Here is a 20,765-nt window from a genome sequence, read left to right on the forward strand (position 1 = left end):
GTATCAGGTCTAAGATAGGTTCATATTGTATACAAGGAGTATCAAAAGTTCGCTGAAATAGGGTAACTGTTATTATCAGAGTTACAACAAAATGTAAGAGGGGAAACCGTCTCCAAATACGATGTTTTCAATCGAAAGTGAAGGGATGTTTTAAATCGAACTAGCCGTTTTTGTTCTACACTCTTTATGCGCCCAATGTTAAATGAAAATGCAACGTTGCCATTTACCTGGACCCACAACGTAAGTGAATGAAGTTACTGGTTGAAAAGGGGGCTGGCCATCTATACGTTAGCGTAAAAGACAGTAAGTAACTTCATTCACTTATGTTGTGGGTCTAGGTAAATGGCAACGTTGCGTTTTCATTTAATAAAGCACACAAAGAGTGTACAGCCCAAACGGCTCGTTCGATTTAAAACATTCCTTCACTTTAGATTGAAAACATCATATTTGGAGACAGTTTCCCCTCTTACATTTTGTTGTAATTCTGATAATGACACAGTTATTCTGTCACGGAACTTTTGAGACACATTGTATAATTGCTTCCTGTATAATGGATTACACAACAATGGTACCGTAATTGTGCTATTCCTGCCGTATTGCTTTAGTTACAGGCATACTAATTAAGGTATTTCTAGACTATTTCTAGAAATAGTCTAGAAATACCTATTGCGGATCTACATATTGCGGAAATTCCTTAGATGTTACCCTTGTTACTCTCTTTGTGAATCTATAGATTTTACTCGTAAATCTTCGAAAGAGAGTCTGCATATTTTTAATCTGCATCAAAAGTTAATATTCAAAAGAATAACGAGGAAAGAAATGGTGCAGTTGAACAATATGAGGACCAAAATTTGCAAAATTTACAGGAAAAAGCTATTGTGTCACTATGAAAACACCAATGTATAACAAATACCCAGGCTGGATAACCCTAATTATTATCTGATAAACCTCCTTAAATATAGTCTTGCGCGTTGTATAAACATTCCAATACTTGCATGGGCTTCATTTATAATATTCTGAATCTCAGCAAGTAAAGTGTGCTACTATACTTTCGGCGCCCTACTCATCTCTTTATATACACATGTATTCTGTTCCTTACGCTTGTCGCTGCCAAAATAGTTACTCAGTTACGAAACAAATCCTCTCGTGCAAGTACAATCACAAAAAAATGAATGAATGAAAAATGAAATAGTTTTATGTCCCACGCTGATGCCGGCTAGGCTAAAGGAGACAGTGATGATGAGAAATGAATGAAAGTGATGGAAGGAAGAAAGTGAGAGGAAACAGCAATGCCTTGAGAAAACCCGTGTATACGGTGTTTGTCCACCACAAAGCTCACTTGGCGCGAGTTGGGATCAAACCCAGAACCCCATGCACTAGAGGTGAACCTGAGCTACCAAGTACAATCATAAATAAAAAACTGTTCATATAATAAGAATTTTATGAAAATTTAGATACGATTTTATGAAGGAAAAAAATACAGTATGTACAAGGGGTAGTCAAAACCTTCCCGGAATTCTATTGTAACTCTTTATTACCACAATATACACATTTACTTAATCGCTTTCAAAGTAGGAACACACGTTTGTTCTACCGCTCCTGCGATTGGTGGAAAAACCGATGAAAGGCATCTTTTGGTGTCTCTCGAAGTTCAGACGTCGCGTTGATCACTTTTACGGTTTCGAGACCTTTGAGGCCTATTTTTAACTTGGAGAAGAGCCAAACATCCGGTCGTGCTAAGATTTTTTTTTAAGGCTATCAAGTCTCTGAAGGAGATTTCCTCAATTGCGCATGACCTTGATGTTTGCGCGTTGTTCGAACTGCGACATTGTGCAAAGTGATCACTACACACTCCTCCGTTCAGCTACATTACTCGTATACTATCTATTATGATCTGTTCACACTTATGAAGTCCATAATTAGCCAATCTAAGGACTATATTATACACGTTTCATTGTGAATGCATCATAAACACCAAAACTACAATATTCTGGGGACTTTTCCGCTGTCGCTTGTATGTTATAATTGCCTGAGATTCAACACCGCGTATCTCCAATTTTAGCGAATTTGACTTTTTGATACCATTAGAATCAGCATATGATGGCGCACAATCTGGTTAAGTAGTACACCTACATATATTACGACAAATGGCTCTGTTATTCCCTTAAAAGTAAAATCGCGTATAATGAGGCCAAAGCTAGCTTTCAAACAGTATTTTTGTCTCTTCTGTAAAAGTGGTGAAATGTTACTTACGCGGTGTTGAATCTCAGGCAACGAGGTTCTTATTGTTCAACTACACAAAAGAGATTACTTGTTTATAATGGTTTCATAATATAAGTGCAATAGTATGATTATGTGAACTAAAAGGAAAACCTTGATAAATGTATAGAAATAATTTTTTGACCTGTATTTCACTTTTGGTCGAAAATGCAAAATGTACGGCATATTACGGTCCCTCACACAGATTAAGTGCAAGGACATATGGTAGCCTTGAAAGAAATGTATTTGTTTAGAATTTAAAAAAAAAATAGAAATTATTCCTTAGTATCTACCTACAAATAAAGATTTGCAATTGCAGCTGTAGTCATACAGTAATGAATAATGCATATATTCATTATTCTACCTATTCCAGGGGCAGATCCAGGGGGGATCGGGGCGATCGCCCCCCCCCCAGAAGAGGGAACTTTCTTATTTAATATATATAAATAAATATGTTGATCTGTTGATCTGACAAAGTTTGGAGCCCTTAAAAGTAGCAGTATGACAACCTACCCCCCCCCAGAAGTCGGTCCTGGATCCGCCCCTGACCTATTCTATATCTTAAAATTTTAACGCATACGGCATTAAAGTTTGTGATTTACGTGCAAATAACTGCAGTACCAATATTCTAATTACCACAATTAAGCTACATACATGAACCATTATAATATTTTAAGCACAAAAATCTAAAAATCATCATTAAAGATCTATTGTTTGGGTTACTTTTCTACACTATTTTAAAATCCTATACTATTTTTGCTTTATTTAGAGAACATAACATAAATATGTTTCAATTATTTTTGTAACGGTTTCGATAGTTCACTTATAGAATCACTAATTTGCTTATTTTTCGAGGAAATTGTTAGAATATCAGCTCATAAAATTACTCACCTCAACAAAAAAGTATTAAAAATACAGGATTTTTAAAATTTTATTATAAAGTCTTTTTGACGGTATCATTACTCCTACTATGAGAAAAAGCCATCTTTAGCACGCAAGTGTACTAATGCGGTGTACATCTTCGCACACTACGCATTATGCACTCGTAAACTTGCGAACTTGGATCTATTGACGCACATTAGGTGACGTCAGTTCCAGAAATAAGCATACTTTGAATACGTATTTGTATCTTTGGAACATGGTTATGGTGGGCGCAAGGATTAATGTTAGAAATTTTAAGATTAACAAGAAACACTTTCCAACTGTAACACTCCGATTTTGATAAAATTTGGCAGGTAAATACTACACATGAAACAAACGCACACGTGTTTTTTTTTTATTTTCTGCGGAAAAAACTGTTTTAGGGGGCAAAAGCCCCCACCCAAAATTTTGAAAGTTGACGCCCGAAAGGCAAAAACAAGTGAACCGAAGTGAACGAAATTGTACACACATATTGTAGACGTAAAATGAGTTAATACGTGTTTCGTATTTTCCTGGAAAAAACGGTTAGGTGGGGACAGACCCCTCCAAACCTTCGATCAAGAAATATCAAAAGTGTAAATAACAGTATGTCAGATGTGTGTAAAGGACATGAAATTTCTTGTAGGGACAATGCGCAAAAAATACACGAATAGTTTTTTTTTTTAATTTTTTTGCGGAAAAACGGTTTTAGGGAACAAAAGCCTCAATCCAAAATTTTGGAATTTGACAAGTGGACCGAAGTGAACGAAATTGTGCACACATATTGTACTAGACATACGGGTTTCGTATTTTCCTGAAAAAAAAAACGTTTGGATGGGACACAGACTCCTCCAAAAGTGGGTGGGGAGAAGATGCCATAGTTTTTAATCATAAGACAATAGCAAACAGAAAAATACGACTTGAAGACTGAAACTTGCAGGGTAAGTAGTTTAGTCCTTCCGCTAGACCCTGTGTGACGGTCGTGAAAGAACTAGATACGATAAGTGATACAGGGGCGGATAAGTAAACATCTCCAAATAGGCATCTTTGCCGCACTGTCAGTGTAAGATGCCTATTTCTTGTGGGTAAGATGCCACACCTTTTGGCATGGCTATTACCGTAAGATTGGTAAATAGAACGACTTTTGTTTATTGTGATGTCTAATAAATTATGTACCGATACAATACTGACAGCAGTTTAGTGTAATGTACACAAATAAACTATATGGAATGCGTGTAAATAGTACAACAGTCAACACACTGTAGGAAAACCCATCGAACGTAAAGAAAATCTTACCTTTACTACGAAAACAAAGTAATTTTGACACAGTATAATAGGTTGAGTAAACATTAAAGCAATACCAGAAAGTACAATAAACATTTGGACAATGGATACAATGTCAGAAATGTTAAACCGTTAGGCACTAGAAATGTTCAGAAAACTATAACGTACAAACAGGCACTTGTGAACGTAATATGGTGTATTATTTTGGAACATAGTGTGATATGAGCACAACCTTATACGATCGTTAACCTGTAAGCAAAAACAAGTAGGGTCTAAGATTCCTTAGCCTGTCCGATTACAAACAACTAGAGTACTTAGCAGGATCAGGATCTTCAGAACATGTAGCATGAAACCATTTCTGACAGGCAATTTCCTTATCCAATCCACTTTAGGACTATCTGGATCAAAATAATACAACCCACAAACACTGCAATAGTTGAGTTGAGTTGATTTTGAGTTTATCGTCCCGTTCAGCAGCGAGGCTATATGAGACGTGGACCTACTGATTAACGTGGAATCCGAACCACATGAGCTCCCGCCGGGAATCGAACCCGGGTCTTCCACGCCAACTGCAATAGTTATCGGATTGTGCAGCATAAGTACTTTTCCTTCTTTCCCTTATGTTTCGCAGACGTATTTGGAACATCCAAATTCAATACACACGCCTGTCATTTACATCGGACGTTTCTTGGTACCAGAATTGATACAGGACAAATATCATTGAAAGATACTTGCGGAGACGTTTGAATTGCAGCGGTCAACTCTACATTGGTCCAAAAATGGTCAGAAGAATCAGAGTTTGTTGGCGTATCTTCATGTGAAAGCTGGTCGGGCGATGTCTTCAGCATCAGTAGAGGGGATATTTTCTTTTTGTTTTTTTTTTAAAGCATATCTGGGGTTGTACAGTGGGAAGCGTGACCGTCAAGAATAAGTAATACCTTCCCGATCTGCGCAGGTCTACGTGGAATGAAGTGCTGCTGTAACCAGGTTATGAAAATGTCAGAATTGACGTACGCAGATTTTTGATTCGTTATTATGGTTCCACAATTGGACATAGAGTCTGCCCACTCCTGCTTTTTGTTCTTACGTTTAAAAATGCATGTAGGAGGTAGAAAGACATCTTCTGTTCTGTAACATATGATGACAGAAGTGATTTCACCTTTTTCGCCAGACGTAACTTGGTTCGTTGGAGACCCTTTAACACCAATAACGTGTTCTACACGTGCGCTCATCTGGAGACGGCACATCGACATCGACGGAATTTGGTAGAATTGTGATACCTGGAATGCATTCATCCCTCATGTTCGTATTTGTTCTGCTGCAATTCCGACCACTCCGCTCGTTGAGACACTCGTTGATTTATCCGTGGAATTATCTGCAAAGACAAAAAGGGGCATATTTAGTCACTATGGAAGCAGTATAATCGTGTATATCGAATGAGAAAAACAACTGTTATATTAGCTTTTACATTTCTGTCAATCTGCAGGTATACACATATTTCTCTTGCATTTTCTGCTGCCCTGGGCATATTGTACTACAGCATGCAGCTCAAACGTTATAGACATCTTGCACCGCACTTTTTTAGGCATCTTAGGCCATCTCGTTGCGTAAGTTTCAAGCAGTTCATTTGTAGGCATCTTCTCCGTATAGGCATCTCATCCTCACCCACTCTATTAAAAATGCTAATAACAGTATGTCAGAAGTTCTTAAAGGACATGAAGAATTCGAACTACCCATTATGAAGGGACAATACGCAAAAAATAAACGAATACGGGTTTTTTTATTATCTGCGGAACAAACGTATTTAGGGGCAAAAGCCCCCACCCAAAATTTCGAACTTTGAAGCCCAAAAGGCAAGAAGTGCAGCGAATTGAATGAAATTGTGCACAAATATTGTAGAAGTAAAATGAGGTAATTGGGCTTCGTATTTTCCTGGAAAAAAGCGGTTGAGTACCTTCTAAACCGTTGATTACGAAATAACAAAATTGCAAATAAGTATACGTCAGAAGTTCCCACAGAATATGGAGAATTGCAACCAAACTTCCTATAGGAACATAAAACGTGTTTTAATTTGTGCGAAAAAACAGTGTTGGGGCCAAGCCCCCTCTGAAAAAAGTAAATATTAAAGTAATAGCGCAGGAAGGAGTGGACCGAAGCAAATAAAATTGTGGGTAGATATTGTATAGACCCTATGTAAAATAAGGCATTTCGTGTTTCTCAAGTGTCCCTATCTGTTTCGCTTCAAATTTGACACATCAACAGCAAACAAGAAATTAATCGACACGTGTGTTTGTTTATGCGGAAAAACATTGTAAGGCTTAAAGGTGCCTCCTGAAATACTATAAAATACGCTATACACTGAGAAAAAAAATGTAGGTGGCATACTTAAAAACGTAGGTTACATTCGTAATTCCTGTAGTTTCCGGACTTAACGTACAACCGTATATAACATCCTGCAGCAAACGTATAGCTGAAAAAGTATGTATTATACATACTGTCTGCATAAGTGCAATGACGTCATTCGTGTGACGTCATCTGCAGTAACAAGTATATACGGAGGTAATATCTAGCTTTGTGACGTCACGATCGTATGTAGCATGTGGGTTAATAATGACGACACTCACTGACTATCAGGACGGAGCATAATTTCAAGAAGTATGCAATATACGTTCTGTACGTGTGTTTCTTGCGTTCAACCCCGAGGCAGCATCTATATTGTACTTGTGCCCCGTACGTACGACTAGATACAGTATACGTATTGTACGTATGTATTATACAGATTTTCCTTATGTCGCACACAGCTTGTCCCGATACAGCATACAGAATATCCGTATGCACCATACAAAGTGCACATATGCAGCTTACAGACTGTGTGCATGCAGTATATAGATTATACGTATGTCGCGTACAGGCTGGCCATATGTAATGTATGGATTGGATGTGTGTAGCTTATAGATTGTCCGTATGAAATATACGGATTTTACCTGTATCGCATACGTATTGCCTTGTTGTAATATATGGATTGGGCATATTCAGGATCTAGATTGTACGTATAGTGCACCATTATTGAAGTGCTGCAACATACTGAGAAATGCAGGATACATTCTTACTGTAATGTTGTCACATATTGTTTTTCTCTGTATGGAAACAAAAATAGCTTAAAATATGGTTGATCTTTTGTGCCAATAATAATAAAATTAAAAATACTACACTTTTCAATCTTAGTTTGGAGCAGTGAAACTGTCCAGAGAAATGTATTTACCTGCAGGGTGTAAGTTTGGACTTCCTGCTAATTCTTTGGAAAGCTACTGCAAAGCCAAGTGTTGAAAAGTGGCACAAGCGTTAATTTTAAAATTATTGGCACAAAGGAGGTTAACCATATGTTAAACTATTTTAGTTTTCATACAGAGTAAATCAATATGTGACAATATTACTGTAAGAATTTATCATACCTTTTGCAATAACTTAGTTGCAGCACTTCAATAATAATGCAAAATGCACAGCCATGTACAATCCTATGTTCAAACTCAAACAAACTTACGTACAGTCATTTATTAAGCCGTTATCATCCATTGCTTGTACAGTCCGCAGCAAAAAACCTGCAACATGAGCATGTAAGTTTATTGTGAAACTACGCCTAACAGCCCAGGGAATCAACATAACGTCTAAGTGGCACGAATCAGACCAGGAAAAACCTCGGCGTCCTCAACTGCACATTTATTTTGGAGCAAAAGACTTCGTCGTTACACAATAAACTTACATGCTCATATTGCAGGTTTTTTGCTGCGGACTGTACAGTCACGAAATTAAATATTCTTCATTTGACAAAATTTGTTTTCCTAAAAACTCAACAATAAATTAACCTATTAGAGTACCGACTTTGGCAGGTTGTCAAGTTATAACTATTCGAAGAATAACAACAAAAAGATCCAAATAAATGCATTTGTTCCCGAGCTATTGGCAAAAGAAAATTTGTCAACTGTCAAATACTTTCTTTTCCGTGTGTACTATATAAAGACGACTTTACCTCATTCTTTTCCTTAATAATATCCTCTTCCAAAATGCAGAAGTTGTTACCACAAGAGGCGTGAATAGGATTTTCCATAAATAACTTCTCTGCACATTTTAATTAACAGATAAGTTATTTTTTAAATGACGCTATAATTAAAAACATGGTGTCAGCTGAAAACGTGTTCCCTCACAAGATGATTCCTACACAGTACTCGCCATTAAAAATGAAACTTCAGGGAGACAGGGTAGCTACGCCAAAGTTCCCAAGCCGATATCTAATAGTAAGTGTCGAATATGCTTAACCCTTAACATACCAAGCGGGGTACTCTAGGGACCCCAGAGAGTGATATTTAGTGATACTGCCGCAATCATAAGAATCAATTTCTTCTCAATTTTTATATGTATCCTGCAACCCTTTGAGATATTAATTACATGATTAGATCAACGACTCGTTTCTTTAAAAAATACAAAAAATAAAAAACACACTTGAAAATGTAAAAACTCCATTGTTAAACCTGTGTTTCAGATTTACGAACACAAAAATATAAAATTGTATGAAGAACTGAATAGTGCTCAAATATACATAATATTTGATGTCAACAATGTTCATTTAACTTAAGTATGCTTCTAGACATCCAAAAAAATAATAGTTGGAGTAACCCTCTGCAATACTATGTTGAGAAATTAAAATAATACTTGGGGTCTCCAGAAGACTCCAGCTTGGTAAACAACTTTGACGACTTAGGCTTGGTACGTTAAGGGTTAAACTTACCGCTGTTTTCGCTGTGTGACAACGTGGTGACAAAGGAGCAGAACTGACCCAACATTGACAACCAGAACGACTGTAACACAGCGAGACATCGAGAGGATGTTCTCTTCTGGTATGGTAAGCCATGCGTCTTACGATCCAATGCCACAGCTCATCAACTGTAGCTGGCGGAGTTCACAGGTATGAGAAGCTGTGCAGCCATCGACCAAACATATTTATCCTTCCCTGCTCTATACATTCTGCAAATTTGGACTTTCCTGGATGTATCCTTCTTAGTTCAACATTTTAAGTAACGAGCAGTGTAATAGTCTCATACATTATTTAAAGAAAGAGCGATGATTCTCAGAACTACTCGGAAGTTTCTAGTTTACAATTTTATATGATATATATATATATATATATATATATATATATATATATATATATATATATATATATATATATATATATATATATATATAGATAGATAGATAGATAGATAGATAGATAGATAGATAGATAGATAGATATACAATAATTTAAAACGGTTATATCAAAGTTTGCAATTCAGAGTACAAAAAGAAGTATAGCTCTCGGAACACTGATTATAGCCAGATAATACCACTAGTAAACTCAAATACACTCAGTACCGTTAGTTGCTTGGTATTGTCTATGAGGCAAAGATCATCGTATCTCATTGCGTGTATATTTGTATTTGTTTAACGCTAAAAATTGTTTGTCGCTAATCGAACCCAGTAACATATATATATACCGACAGGACGTACGTTAGTCACAAGGTTACATGAGTGAAACACTAAATTATTCGATTGACACTTGCGGCCTTGTCAACACTAGAGAAAGGTACAAAGTGATTAAATAAATACGAAACATAGTTCATACAAAATATAGCGATGTATGAAGTCTCCTTTTCATACGATTTGGATAAAGGATACATCTGTAGAGAGCAACATAAATGATTTCTCTGGATAATTTGGATTAGTCCAGAATTCGAACAAAAATAATTTTGAAATTCGTTGTTAAGTCCAACATTTTTTCTTTCTTTCTTCGGATTCTCAATAAAGTTGACTACTGAAAAGCTGAGTTACAGATTTTATGTTAAAACATGTTCACTATACCATTGCCTTATTCACAGAACAATACATTAGTTATTAATGTATGTCTGAAATAATAGTGCTTCGTGCAGATACTTTATCCAATCGGAATTGCACAATGATAAAAAAAATGTTGCAAGGTATAATGTTCTTATTTACAGAGAAAAAGAGTTGAAAGGACTTAACGCTAACAAACATTTTCTTTAAACAGACATACATTTATTCTAATTTATGGAAGAAAGAAATAATTTGTGGAGCAGTATATTTATTAAGGTTACATATTCGTACAAAAGAATGAAAATATAATCGGGTCTGTCTTCAGAAAGGACGTGCTTTTAGCCACAAATTACACTGCTTCTTTTCGCTGTCTTTCATGCAGAATCCTGGTTTTGTTTTGATGCATGAAATACCTGAAACAAAAATCCAAAAAATATTTAAAATGTTACATTTTAAAATATTTAACATTTTTTAAAATTAAATGGACAAAATCTGTTCAGTCAGGTATGGACTTTTGGGTTTCTGGTAGAAAAACGATTAATTAAAAAAAAGTGTTTATTGATGCTGAACAACTCGAAATGTATTACTATGCAAAAGTAAGTGGGTACCCAATGGCGTTCGAGGTACTATGGGGTACCTAATGTCTGCATTTTTAGATATGTGGAAATATATGTCTCTAAAATGTAAAGAACTGATATCTGTTTAGTACAGAAAACCGCAACTCGGTAAGCCTTATGGATACCGAGGTATGGGAAAATAAAGAACAACACCATAGAAGTGTGAGGTTTGCGTACCAGATTGTGCAGTTTCGAAAACGTAATTACTGAGAGCTAACAACAACCTCAAAAGTAGTTTCAATTCAATACACTACACACACGTCCTTATGGGGGTTTTCGGGTACTATGGCATTCACAGACCTCCCATTTCTAAACATTCTAAAATATATCTTAATAAACTTATAAAGAACGTTACAGGTGTGTGTTTACCGAAACCGCAAGTCGGTACGTTTAACAGTTACCGAAATATTGTGAAATAAATAGGAACACCATAGGTATGTGGGGCTTCCATACTTGACAGTACAGTTTAGAAAATTAATGAAAATATAACTAATGGCTATCAAGATATTGTCAAATAAAGGGAGGACCCACACAGTTATGGGGTTTTCGTGTTAGGTGGTAAAATTTCCGGAACCGGTCATGAAATCTGAATAAGCACCAGTAGCAATTTCATCCTAAAGTAACTCGATATTTCCATGGGGTTTTAGAACATCATGGGTCTAAAAAGATTAAGTTTTAAAAGCTTTGGAAAATATAATTTGACATTTGTAAAGAGTATTAGAAAAGAGAATAGAGTTACCCAAAACTTCCAGCCAGTACATCTTACAGCTAGAGAGACACCGTGAAATAAGAGTATTAGATCTTGAAATTTCATAAAACAACTTTTGATCTTAATAAAAGTTAAATAAGATGGTACTTATATGGGTGAAGTGAGTACCTCACACTCGTCAGGGCAATTCCGATCGAAAGATTAATTCAGCTCGAAGTTTTCTTCGGGTAAATCCAAGCGTGATAATTCCTAGCGTACAAAAAGAATGAAAATTCTTTGTCAATATCTAATATAGCAACCGAGATATAAGTAATTATGTATTTTATGACGTCGTAAAAATGGAGACCCACATGGATTTGTACTGTTGAGTCTTTGCTGTAAGAAGAAGAAATTTCAGAAAATTACCGTATATACCTTAATAGACAATTAAATGGGTGCAGGCACGGTGGCTTAGTGGTAGAGTGCGTACCTTTGGTGTATTGGGTCCCTGGTTCGATCCGCGGCCAAGTCAGTTTGTAGTCGACATCGTATTCGTGGGTATTCTCGGGGTACTCCCGTTTCCTCCCACCTTTGCACTCCATCAATTCTATCATCAACATTCATTTGCCTTAATTTCATTTTAAAATTAAATGGGCAGTTAAGTGTGATCGTGTCTCTGTGGATTAAGAGAATACTCCAGTGTAGTTTCTGCAAAACATACTAGGTAAACACCCCACCACGAAGTTACTGTGTTCTCACTGATTTAATTGTCTATTAAGGTATATACAGTAGGTTTTTGAATTTCTTTCTTATAGCAAAGACCCAGAAGTACAAATCCTAAAAGATCTCTATTTTTACGTCATAAAACATATGACTCGTTATATTTTGGTTACTATATTAGATATTCACAGGGAATTTTCACTCTCTTACACAGCTCGATGAACCTTTGGAACTGCCTGAAGAAAACCTAGAACTAATCTTTCCATCGAAATTGTAATGAGGTACTCACTTAACCCATGGAAGTACCATCTTATTTAATTTTGTTGGGACCAATAATTTTTCCGAAGTTTCAACATCTCATACTCTTTTATTTTACGGTGTTTCTCTATATGTTAGATGTACTGGCTGGAAGTTTTAGGTAAACATATTTATACTTACATATTTCTAATACTCTTTACAAATGTCAAGTTATATTTTCAAAAGCTTTTAAAATTTAATCTTAGTAGACTGTAAGATGTTCTAACACCCCATAGAAATATCTAATTACTTGAAGATGGAATTGCTACTGGTGCTTATTAACTTTCCATGACCGGTTTCGGAAATTTTATCATCTAACACGAAAATCTCATACTTGTAATGGTCCTCCCTTTATTTGACAATATCTTGAAAGCCTTAGTTATATTTTAATTCATTTTCCAAATTGTACCTTCAAGTATGCAAGCCCCAAGCCCCACATACATATCGTGTCGCTCTTTATTTTCCCATATCTCGGTATCCGTAAGGCTTACCGAGTTGCAGTTTTCAGTAAACAAATATCAGTTCTTTACATTTTAGACACATGCATTTCCATATATCTAAAATGCAGAAATTAGGTACCGCATTGGAACCCCATTGGAGTACCCACTTACTTTTGCATAGCAGGGTAAAAACGCCAGTGGTTCTCACTTTAAGGTTGAAAACATACTATTTTGTCTCTTCTCTGAGCATCGTGAATCTGTCGGAGCTGTACCATAGTTGTAAAGACTCACTGATCCTTCCTATAATGACCATGTAGTCAGAATTCAAAAAGGAGTAGCCGTTGAAGGAAAACCAATATTTTAAAATCCTTGCACCAGTAGTCGTCAGCTTAAAATCAAAATGTTCCAGTAGTAGTCAGAATTTTCTACCAGTGTTCGCCACTCAAATAACTTGACATAATTTATTCAGAAACGCACTGTTTATCAGTTTAAAATTAAGAATAGAGTATAAAGTACTAATGTTAATAACTGTGCATCACTTTTGGCACTCAAGAAAGAAAATAAAAACGTTTTTACATACTTTTTTAAAGCAATTTCAGTAAGAAAAATGTTAACTGAATTCAAAAGTTAAATGTATATTATTTTAACGTTAAGAGTACAATATTAAATACTATGTTTAATAACTATAGTGACTTTAAGCACTCAAGAATGAAAATAAACATGTTTGTACATACATTTTTAAAACAATTTGAGAAACAAAATAAGTTAACCGAATTCAAAACTTAATTATACATCACCTTAAGATTAAGAATGGACTATAAAATACTGAGGTTAATAATAATGCATTACTGAAGAATGAAAACAAAAATGTTTTTAACTACCTATATTGTATTTACATGTTGTTATTTCTCATTAACATGCTTTTTGATAACGCACGATATGGGCTAGGGGTGTGCACGAGAAATGATTTGAGACTGTCACCTCTCGCAAAGATGTCGCGAAAGTTGTCTCCTCTCGAAATCTGTATCTGTTTCTATTGGAAGAGCTATGTCTCGTCTCGAATTTCGTAACAAAAATTCTGTCTAGTCTCGTGCCGTGCGCAACCCTAATCAGGCCATAGACAAAAACTTCATTTCGGAGGGGTTTCGATAGGGCTTTGTGATATCCAAATTTTGAAATAGATAATCGATATTGAAATACTATTGAAACTTGTTCGAAATATCAAAAAATACAGCAATATCAAAATATAAGCAATATCAAAAATCGAAAATATAGAAATTGATAAAGATCAAAAACATCGATATATCGGTCAAAAATTTCGATATCGATAGTTTGATATTTGAAAATATTAATCGTTCGATCGAAATATCGCACATCCCTTGGCTCCAACTGTTACCACCTTAAAAAAGAATGTGAAAATTGCTAACTACCTAGGTAATCTGTAAGTACCTTAAGACGGGGTTACTTTGCACTTCAGGGTTAACTTCGCACAAAATACGAAAAAAGTTACACAGTCTTCCGTCGGTAAACCCATGAACTGTAAAGAGAAAGTTTCAACTGCCACCGTAAGATAGAACATCTAACTGGATTTTGGCTATAATGTTGGCGGTTAACATCAGTTCTAATCACCTGAAGGGTTTGTTGTTGTAGAGGTATGGAAAGCACTCACTGTAAATGCAGACAAAATTTGGAAGATATCACCTACAAGAATTTCCGTCAAAGTTAAGTCGGTTTCGTAGAATTCTACTGTGTATGATGGGACTTCCAAGCAATAGTTGAAACTGAAGGGTGAAACATTGTAAAGTCATAGAAAAATAACACTGGGAGAAGGCTGTTTTGAGCCTCAAATCGTGGTTACTTTGCACCGGGTCAACGTAACCCCTTAAATGGGAAATTCTTACTACTGGCACCTCCTCCCGTCTAACTTTAGGAAAATTTCCTCTTTAGATAGATGTCGAAATGGATTTCTTGTTGGAAAATAAATTACGAACAGCAGCGGATTCAGAAGAAAAGTTTGAGAGGGACTTCACACAGAAATACTTCGTTTATTTAGAAATCACTAGACTTTTTGAAGGGCTTGACGGGCATACGCATAGGAATGACTAAATTAGATTTTTTAAAAAGAAATCCTGCAATTTGGGTGGGCTTCAGCCTGAAAGCCCCAAATCCCGTAAATCTTCCACTGATTACGGTTGAGAAGATATTCTTGGATATAAAGAGCAGCCAAGGCAAATCTGTTCACGGAGATTTTTTGTGTTTTTCAGTTGCCATTTTTGTGGGTCATGCTAAACTATCAGAATGTGGCTCCTATTTCGGTACCAGAAAATACATAATTTTCTTTACAAATATCGATAATTCATACTAAGTACTGATACCGGTACCATAATTCCAACATCAATATTTGTAGACTGCATGCAGTTTTGTGTAAAAAGTGAAATGTATAAATACAGGAGAGAAAACATTGCAGACAAACATTATGTTAGTATGTTGAACATGCTTTTTTGTATGTGGTGCAAAATATCTTCATCTATGGGGTTACTTTGCACCAAAGTTTATATGAAATGAAATCTTTGAGTTTTACGTTCCACGATTTTGCCGGGTATGCTAAAGGAGACGGTGATGATGAGTAATGAATGAAATGGTGGAATGAAGAAAGTGGGAGGAAACGGGACAACCCCGAGAACACACGGTGTTTGTCCACCACAAAGTTCACTTGGCGGGGACTGGGATCGAACCCGGGACCCCAAGCACCAGAGGTGAACGCTCTACCACTGAGCCACCGCGGCCCCTCATATAGAGTACAAGTAACAATATGTTGTAAAAAAATGGCCCGTCTAGAGGTCATGCAAGCTAAACACCAATACAATTGTTACAAATTTATTTACTAGCACTGTTTAATTATCTACGGTGCTGAACATCGCAACACCAATATCATTATGTCACATCCTTTCAAAACTATGCTAACTGCAAAGTAGACCTGCTTTGCTTCGTAATGTCCAAATAGTTAATTACTGTGCTCGAATGCAGGCAAGTAGCATAAAAATTTATGATGTTGAAGGCGTTATTTTTCACAGCTATGAAGAAAAGACATGAAAACGAAAAATAAAAATAAATCTTTGTTTTACGTCCTACGGTTATGCTGTGTATGCTGACAGTCCCAAATGAGTATTGAAAATTGATGATCTTGGAATACGATTTGGTGGAATAATGAGGGGGAAAAATATACATTGATTAAATATAAAATTGAAAAGAAATAAGGGCCTGACGCTCAAATATTTATCTATCTGGCAGCCATCTTGATCCCTCTAAAATATCACGAAGTATAAAACTGGAAAAAGGGGGCCGTTGCCACAGCAACCACTGTTGCCATAACAACGAATCCTGTCACCGTTCGTCAATCTAAGACTGATTGAGGAAAAAGGGCAACAAATGTGATGCACAGAATAAGTCGTGAGTGGGAACCCTTCACCCCTGGTGGGGATGTTCATGAAGCTATCAGCTTATGCCTAATTATATTGGAATATAATTTCCATTTCTTAATTTCTTAATTTCGAACATACTAGGTTCGATCGAAAAGAGAAAACCTTTTATCGGACTTCTAAAGAAAATAAAATCAAATAAATACATGACCGTGTTTATTACATATAGAATTCCCAGTCACGACCCCCCTTTCAGTTTTATTAAAAATAGAAGAAGAAGATGAAGAAAGGAAGAGGAAGATAGAAGAGGAAAAAGGTAAAGTAAGAAGGTGATAAAGAGGAAACTGTTACTGGATATTTTGAGGAATATGGTAAAGGAAAGTGAATAATTATCTAATTGTGATCATTTCCAATAGCTATTGGGTGAATGTCTGGTATTAGGGTGATCAAAGGTAGACACATGTTAACTCATACATCCCCGATCTAGATCCATTTGACCCCAACTACCGAATTATCCCAATATAGCTCGGAGATAGATGAGAAAGTTTAATTTTACCGTTTATTCAATATTTCCAGAAGTTTTAGACTAATATTCAATATTTGAAAAATGAACGACGAAGTTGATGGCATGTTAGAAACGACCACAGAAAAAAAAAAAATCAGAATATCACATATTTGTCGAAGATTTTGACTTTCACAGTTCTCTCATGATGATCATTCGTTCAGGCTACTTCAGTCCTTTTTACTTCCTTCATAGAGCCAACTTAAGTTAGTATTAACATTCAATGAGTTTAATTGATAACTACCATTAATTATAATAAATCACACATATATGTCAAAATAATTGGTGCACTTAATACTAAACCTACATTTCACTCACACACACATTCATACAGGACAATGTATACTTCGGGTTGTATTTGGTTGAATTAAACTAACCTAACTACAATGCTATAGACATTTATTACATTTCAATAGGAGAAGAATTAGTTGGACATAACAGGGAAAAATTTAATACATGGAAAGAATGTTTCATTAACATGCATAGAAATTCGCTAATTTTATCAAGACCAAATAACACATTTATCTTCCTATATATATATTAAAAGTTGCATTACATAAAAGAGAATTTGACAAAAGGAAAAGAAAAAAATGAAAGACAAAAATAAGGAAATTCACAGATCAATACATTTAGGATTCAGTGTAATGAATATATATATATCATTGCGGAAAAGAAAGAAAAAAAAATATAATTGGTTAATCATCCTTAAAAAAAAAAAGAAAAAAACACTTTAGTAACATTTTATTAGGTCTCTGTCCCAAGAGGAGACATTTCGACGATTTTATGAGTCTTTGTTCTCACATCGATAATAGCTCCTTTTTCCAACTCTCTTTTGCACTGTGGTTTGTGTCCATGAGAGTGTTTAATTGTTTTTGTTTTAGCTATAGACAAATAGTCGCTTCATATCACATATATATGTATATTTCTCATTTCGTCACTCGACGCACTCAATATAAAATTTTAAAAGTTTATCAAGGTTAAAAAAAAATTTTGAATCCAGTCACAGACATTGAGAACATATTTCCATATTCCGGTATTCACATTAAGTTATCAACTAAACTTCTCTTCATTAAATTTAAGACCAGTAATTTTCTTTATAGTATAGATCTTGTAGTCAAAAGATTCTAGTCACTGAATAGTTAAATTTCTGATCGTAGGGGAAGGATTTGTTTCAGAGTCTACTGATAGAAGATTCGTTGGTGGGGCACACTGTTTCGTAGGTTATTAATTTCACTTTGATCTTGCGAATAAATTTGGATGAGGATTAGGGTTATTTTACTTATCTTACGACCTGCTACTCGTTTTACTTACATGCGGTATTTAACATTATATTCAACTTTAATAGTTACAGACATCAGTAACCACTCAACAAAATGTAATTTATTACAATATACGCGGTAACGCTATATATCACAAATAGTTGGTAAAGGTCGGGTGTCAAAAACCTATGGCAACCTAAACAAAACCAGGGTAAATACCGAGCCCATTACATACATACTCATATATATATATATTCATATTATTCAATACAATAAATTTCACTTTAATATCCATCGTAGTATTTCGTCGACGTTTAAATTCTACATAACCGTTCATATTCGACAAGTATTCATATTTTATAAATATTTATATTTTATTTGGCTCAAAGACAAAACAAAAACCCTGACTATCAACATTCACCTTTTTCCTTCATAAGGTTGCAACATTGTATTTCATATGAATAAACCCGATAATCAATAATCATTTTCAACTTACTAAAGATCCGCGTAGATATACAAAAAAAATAGTTGGTGTTATTTAATGACATAAGAGAGGTGGAAATGCAACAAAATGAGCAGGCACGTAACTTTTAAAACTATGTAAGCACATATATAGATGTATATAAAAAAAATCAATGTTATTGGAAACTAGTGGGCCCAGACTACTAATACATACACACTATATGACCAATCAATAGAAATAAAAACCCGTAATCAGTTGTCAATGGATATAATTTGTATGATCCATGAATAACAAAGGTTTCTAGGAATCTAAAAGCATAGTGTACCTTCTCGTCAATTTCTCCCGTGGTGGATTGAATATCGCGAAAATGGTCCTGAATTGTACTGCAATACCTCCACGAATTGCATCCCTCGATGTCTCAGTTAGTACATACGATCGAAATAAGTGAAATGAATATTGTATGTTTTATGAGTTTCAGAAACCGGGGGGGGGGGGAGGTTGAAATTTTTGAAAAAAAAAAATCTCTAAGTAATGAAGACAGAGAGAGATAGAGAAGAAGGAAGACGAAGAAATAGTGGCGCCAAAGACTTAAGTGAGAAATAACTAACGCTACAAAGACAGAAGTCGAATTTCACTCTCAACAAATCCTTAGCCAAAATATTCTTAACATGCCAAAAAGGGTTCGGCTTACCAAATAAATAGCCGATAAAACTGTCTGCGAAGATGAGACAAGTCTGTGTCCACAATGGGATTTTCGGAAAGACAAAGGCTTTAGGGAAATCCCACCACTCACCGTATCCGGTCAACACCCTTGCAGACCCCGAAATCCTCCGGAAGGTTAGAGACGGCGTTAATTTAGGATTTCAAAAGGGAGAAAAAAAAAATCATCCGACCACTTGGAAACTAGAAGATTCCAGAATAGTAATGAAATTAAAGTAATAGCTAAGATATCCCTAACGAGAATTTGCCAAAATAAAAAAAAAAATTAAATAAACTGAATTTTGGATCGGTGATTTCAATAACCAAAACATCACCGATGGCTACCCAGCGCAGACATGCCACCGTCTGGGACGTCGTTAATTTCCCTCATCTAATTAAACTAAGAAAAGACATGAAAAATACTTAAGGGGACTAGGGGTCGACGTCCGGGTACGCTAATGACATGAATATTAATTTAGTAGCAGTTGATTTAATCGGATAGTCCGGACGGAGTTATATGAACACTGCACAATAACTAAATAAGGTAAGCAACGAAAAAAAAAATCTCGGAGAGGCAATGAATGCTAAAGGTACAAATGACCGAAACCTGTACTTTTCGATGATCACAGGATATAGCAGTTGGTTTTCTTAATTATCATTTCTGTCAACCTTTAGAAGTAATTCCCACATGATGCTACTCTATCTATTGAAAGGCTTAAGATCCGGGGCTGTTATTATGAGGTACATAAATGCAAAGTAAGACAATTTCCCATCTACAATTTACTATTCAAGTAGCAAACTCGGTTGGATGAATGTACTGGTGTAGAAGTCAGAACGCGAGAGATCTTTTCTTTTCTTCGTAAACATATTCATATTTTCACTATAAAACATACACTAGGCCTATCCATTTAACTATAGGGGTCATCATCTCATTTATATTTTATATCATATTATTAATATACCATTATATTCATTCATTATCTACTAATTTTCGCGCGAAGTAATATTTTATAGACACCCTATTTCATACATTTTACACGCAGGCCATACACATATTTACATTACACAGTAATAAATATATATAACTATCACAATCTATCACGCTCAAACCACCACACGATCACATTCATCGAACCACGTACTCTTTATTTCGAAGCACCCAAATTGTATTTACCTTGCAGGTTTAAAAAAAAAAAATCATACATGGATTTACGGAAAGTTAAATTGTCAACGATTAATCTATTTCTGATTTGTTGATAAAACTGAAGCAACAATGGAATTTTCTACAGC

This window comes from Thermobia domestica, chromosome 1 (genome assembly GCF_964235325.1).
Source record: "Thermobia domestica chromosome 1, izTheDome1.hap1.1, whole genome shotgun sequence".
Classification (NCBI taxonomy): domain Eukaryota; kingdom Metazoa; phylum Arthropoda; class Insecta; order Zygentoma; family Lepismatidae; genus Thermobia; species Thermobia domestica.